Raw genomic sequence first — 6,000 nt, 5'->3', positions numbered from 1 at the left:
AGTTTTAGAGATTTATTCATTATCAGCATGGCTCAGGCAGACATGGTGCTGCAGAAGCTGCTGAGAATTCTATATGTATAGCCACAGACAGCAGAAAGAGAGCTTCTGCCACTGGGCCTGGCTTCAGCTTTTAAACCTCAAAACACACCCCCAGTGATGCATCCTCCAACAAGGCCACAACTCCTAATCCTTCTCAAGTAGTAATACTCTTTGATGACTAAGCATTCAAATATATAAGCTTAAGGGGATATTTTTCATGCAAACCATCACAAAGAGGAAAGGAGAGGAAAAAGCCAAATACCTAACCAAAGAATTTAGTTTGACTCACAGTTTGAGAATAGCCTACCGTTTTTTTGTTTGTTTGTTTGTTTGTTTGTTTGTTTTGATTTTTGGGTTTCTTTTGGAAGGCATGGCAATGGGAGTAGCTTATAGTTATAGCATTAAGACTATGTTGCTTCTTGCTTACATCTAGGTGGGTCAGGGAATAGTGTCTAAGCCTTGTCAATGCCTGCTTTGTGATATCTCCAGATGTTATTGAGCAGCCTTAAACTCAGGCTGCCTTGAGCTGCACCTACCACCATGCCTTCCTACGTCTGTCTAGTTATGAAATTATATATATATATATATATATATATATATATATATATATATATTACCATGTTTCTTCATCCCTAAATATAGACACAATGCATTTGTGTCTCATGAATGTATTTCATGATCTATGAAACACAAAAGTTTGTCTAAGGAAAGTTGAGAGAAGTCAACACAAAAGTTTAGAAATGGGGAATGAGCTCCCCTGATCAGAGTGTCAGTACATAGTCTTCCTAATGAGCATGGGTGTGGCAACACTATATAAACTTTCAAGGTTCCCAATCCACAGAATTTAGTTCCACTTGGAACTCTCCATAGTAAAAAAATGAAAGGCACAGTCTCAGATTGTTCAATGGGTCAAGACAATCAATGTTGCCAGCTCTATGGACAAGAGGAGTCTCTTTCTCTCCCTCTGCTTCCTGTCTTTCTCCCTCTGTCCCTTTCCCCCTCCTCTTTCCTGCTGTTCCTTAGGTAAATGTATTGATGCCAGTATCCACTGAGATTATGGATGCTAGTTCTCTGAACTCATTATGTGCTCATTTAGTAGAATAGTTTTTAAACGCAGTAGAATAAATTTAAAAGAATGGAAGAAAGATGACAATTTGTTTTATTATCTAACATTCATAGCAACCATAAGAAGCAAAAGAGCATTAGTTTTTGACTGGTAAAATTAAATAAAAAAATTGTGGGAGTCTTGCGCAAACCAATTGTAGAGAACCGTATTGGGGTATCATGCCACCTGTCAGGAACTCGACATTGACCAAGGTGAAGTTCCTCTCCCAGCCCTTGAGCTGCAATTTCTTGTGCTTACTCATAATTCTGCTCCAGCTAGGGTGGAGTGTTCAGAGTGAAGGTGAAGCTCAGTGTTCCTCCAGGTCTGCAAAGTCCTGAATTAAGCAGGTGGGTGCCCAGCTGCTCTAGAGGTGGAGCCAACGCCCAAGGAACAGCCAGACCAGTTCCCCAGAGTACATCCTGGAATTTGGGGGGGGGGGGAGGAACTCTCCCCAAAGCCTTAAATTGTCAGACCCCAATTAAACTTTGGGCCTCAGTCAGCAAGTGGGTTGTCCTGGCCTTCGTTCTTTTCCGCTGCCTCCCCATCTATCCCCAGCTTCCGTTCCAGGTTATCCATTCCAGCGTGGCTGCTGGCACCTACAATTGATGAGATAATGCACACAAAGTACAGTATTATGCACCATAGGTCCACCTGTTATGGACAGGTGCACCACATTAACCATATGATGAAAGCGTAATGAATATTTAAATGTGACAACTGAATTGACTTGAGTTGAATCAGACTGAACAGTAGCTAGATGATTTTTCCTGCGGTCACAGCTGCTAGGGAGCTGGACAGAGGTATTCATTCGTAACAGTTTTATAACAGATCTTTTACAAAAAGTGTGCTCTGTTTTCTAGACCAAGCAGAAGGATCGCTGCAACTGCACAGAATCTGTAAGGCTATTTGCATGATGGAAAGGACATGATCTATGTTGGTGAGGGAATGATGTTGCAAGATGTTGATTAGCACATGAGGCAGAGAAAGAGTGTATCAATCAGGGTAGTCCAAATGGTTCAATCAGATCCTCGAATTGCAATATGCTAATACTGTATAAAACTTTAATGAATTCTCTGACTAAAGTACTAAATAACATGTATCTTCTCCTCTAGACATTAGAAAGCCATGAACTTTATCTGTATAGTCTGTACTCTTGGGGGAAGAAAAACGATCGCATGGTAAAGCATGAGGGCCCACTCTAAACCCAGATAATATTGGGATTAAATTGTAATCCTCCATTCTTTTGTCAGACAATTATTAATGTTTGGAATACACGATGGAAGTGCCTCTTAAGCACTTTGCTTACATGAATAGGGATTTATGAACAGCACAAACATATTCTTTGTGTCTTTAATTGGGCTAGACACACTTGTCAACACCTTGCCAAACTTTCTATGTACTTGCCTTTGAGTTTGGCTTGAATTTGGCCACTGATAATAGGAACCTCCTTTGTGAACACCATGAAAAGAGAATGCTGTCTCTCAAGGCCAGCCTGCATTTTAGGAAATTGATTCAAGTAATTCGCTTTTGTTAATGCTCAGTGAATGAAATATGCTGGCAGGCCCAAAGTGATTGCTTTTGAGGTTTGGGCCTGTTCCTGTTAATTTTATTTCATCAAGGATTCTTCCTGATCTCTTGCTGAAGTTACTCATCCTGGGCTATCATGGTTCTTCCAGAAATAAGACTGCAGTTCCTGTTTCTGAGAAAAAAACAGCTGTTGACTCAGAAGTCCAGTTGCAGTCCAGTAAGCCTGGATGAGTTAGCAGCCTAACCCAAACCGAGCCTAAGCCTGGATATTAACAGCCACAGCTGGTAGCTTGAGCTCTTGCTGTTTCCTCTTCTCTCAAGTCAGGCTGCTGTGAGAAAGGAAAGGTCAGGTCAGGAGGGTATGCATTCACTTTAGGCAAACAATTTGGTTAGACAAACAAGACTTTGCCTCAGGAAAGTCTCTTCCTTAGAGCAGAGAAGACAGAGACAAAGAGATGCTTCAACATGTCCCCTCATTCGACATCTTCTAAAAAAATAAAAATTAATGGGTCTCTAAAACAATTTAATTAAAAAGTTCAGTGTATACTGATTACGCATTTCCCCTCCCACATCTTCTCCCAGATCCTCTCCACTTCCTGACACGCGCAAATCCCCACCCTTTCTCTCTCTTTAAAAAACAAAAACAAAAACAAAACAAAACAAAATAACCAAGAAACATGCAAACAAGAAACTTCTCAAAAATGTGCAAGCCAAAATGTACCAAAACACAAAATGCCCATACAAAAACTTTTTAAAAGTAAAATGAATTTAAAATCTAAAAATGGCATTTAGATTTATCTGACATTAAACTTGTAAGTTTCCATTAATCTGATCTTGTAAGGGTCCATGAATTGCCAAAGAATGGCATCCTGTTCTCAAATAGTATGAAAAATGCAGTGTTTTATTCTGCAGAAGTCCAGCATGCTGGGGTCTCCTATTACCAAGATAGAGAGACAACCAAGTGAACTTGAAGGCCTAATTTAAAGCACATTAGGGGAATCCAGGGGTAGGTGTCTTACATTATCTCTAGGCATTCCAGTGCCCTTTCAGGGCCTGGTGGCTAAAAACTGTTGCTGATGAATCCCAGGGAATGTGGGCTTTGTCTTACTCTGTCTCTAAAGACATTCCATTACAGGGTTGGCTGGAAACTGCTGACCCACTGTCCTTGCTTCAGGCCAGGTGATGGGACAGTTTCTGATGACAAGGCACTTTCTGCCTGAAGCCTGGGTTTTTAAGACTCATCTCCTGACTGAACTGCCAACTTGAAGCCTGTCATGGAGTCAGCCTGTGTCATCAATCTGATGAGTTTGTCAGGTTGTTCAAATAATTTTTATGACTGTGTACTCATGCCTACTGTTAGGAAATAGGAAAAAGGAATAAGGTGTTCACTCTGCAAGCATGTTCCTCATAATCCACAGAAAAAGAAGAAGAGGAAGAGGAGGAATGTAGTGCGACACAGTTGTATTATCAGCACTGGAGAGGCAGACTGAGGTGTACCTGGGGCCTTTTGGCTGCGTGGTGACTTCTGGGCTAGTGAGAGACCTCCATCTCAAAAGATAGAGGAAACTTCCTACTTAATTAAGTCACAGAAACTATGTCCAGCCTTTTTTCCATCATGTGGAGAAAGAGCACAAGGAAATGTGGAAATGTTTGGCTATGTCTATTTCTTCAAGTGTAGCTATGATATTTTTAACTTACTAAACTAAATACTGAAAGAACAACATAAACCTCATTTGTCTCCATTTAAGGAGTAGGTCTAAGTTTGAAAAAAAAAGGCTGTAAGACACCAGCTCCAGGAACAAACAATAAAATCTACAACAAAATCATAAAACTCCCTCTCAAAGAACAGCCTGGGGATAACCACAAAAACAGGGATCTATCTTATCTCAGAATTAGTCATCTGTGCTTGGCAGCCCATTTTCATCACATGACATAGGAATGCAGACCACTGACCACCTGTGGCCTCCTAGCACCCACCAATAAAAATTTAGGTTACCTAGTCCTTCTAGAGAATTTCCCCAATTCCCTGTAAGAAGGCCTGTGCACCTTTGTCTGGGGCCAGCATTTTGGAGAATGGTTGGCCCCTGCATGCTGGGTGCTTCTGCAGAATAAATGTTCTTTGTCCTTGCATACTATCTGAATCTGGGGGGCCCTCCTTTAGCAACTTTTGGACCCGTACAATGTATTAAATATGTACAGTTCTCTTCACCTCAATAAATCTGGTAAAGAACTTATAATAAATACAGTACTGTATTGAGAAAGAATCTAGAGACTAGGTATTAGCCCAGAAGGAAACAGGGAAAATATATAATAGTTTCAACCAAGACCATGTGTATTTATTTACTTATTTCTTTTTTAAAATATTTTATTCGATATTTTTTATTTACATTTCAAATGATTTCCCCTTTTCTGGTCCCCCACTCCCCGAAAGTCACATAAGCCCCCTTCCCTCCCCCTGTTCTCCCACCCACCCCTTCCCACTTCCCTGTTCTGGTTTTGCCTTATACTGCTACACTGAGTCTTTCTAGAACCAGGGGCCACTCCTCTGTTCTTCTTGTACCTCATTTGATGTGTGGATTATGTTTTGGGTATTCAAGTTTTCCAGGCTAATACCCACTTATTAGTGAGTGCATACCATGATTGATCTTTTGAGACTGGGTTACCTCACTTAGTATGATGTTCTCCAGCTCCATCCATTTGCCTAAGAATTTCATGAATTGATTGTTTCTAATGTCCGAATAGTACTCCATTGTGTATATATACCACATTTTTGCATCCATTCTTCTGTTGAGGGATACCTGGATTCCTTCCAGCTTCTGGCTATTATAAATAGGGCTGCTATGAACATAGTGGAACATCTATCCTTATTACATGCTGGGGAATCCTCTGGGTATATGCCCAGGAGTGGTATAGCAGGATCTGTCAGAAGTGACATGCCTAGTTTTCTGAGGAACCGCCAGGCTGATTTCCAGAGTGGTTGTACCAATTTGCAACCCCACCAGCATTGGAAGAGTGTTCCTCTTTCTCCACATCCTCACCAACACCTGCTGTCTCCTGAGTTTTTAATCTTAGCCATTCTGACTGGTATAAGGTGATCTCAGGGTTTTTTGATTTGCATTTCCCTGATGACTAGTGAAGTTGAGCATTTTTTAAGATGTTTCTCCACCATCCAAAGTTCTTCAGGTGAGAATTCTTTGTTTAACTCTGTACCCCATTTTTTAATAGGGTTATTTGGTTTTCTGGGGTCTAACTTCTTGAGTTCTTTGTATATATTGGATATTAGCCCTCTAGCTGATGTAGTGTTGGTGAAGATCTTTTCCCAATTTGTT

The sequence above is a fragment of the Apodemus sylvaticus genome, chromosome 9, assembly GCF_947179515.1.
Source record: "Apodemus sylvaticus chromosome 9, mApoSyl1.1, whole genome shotgun sequence".
Classification (NCBI taxonomy): Eukaryota; Metazoa; Chordata; class Mammalia; order Rodentia; family Muridae; genus Apodemus; species Apodemus sylvaticus.
This window is presented reverse-complemented; position numbering follows the sequence as displayed.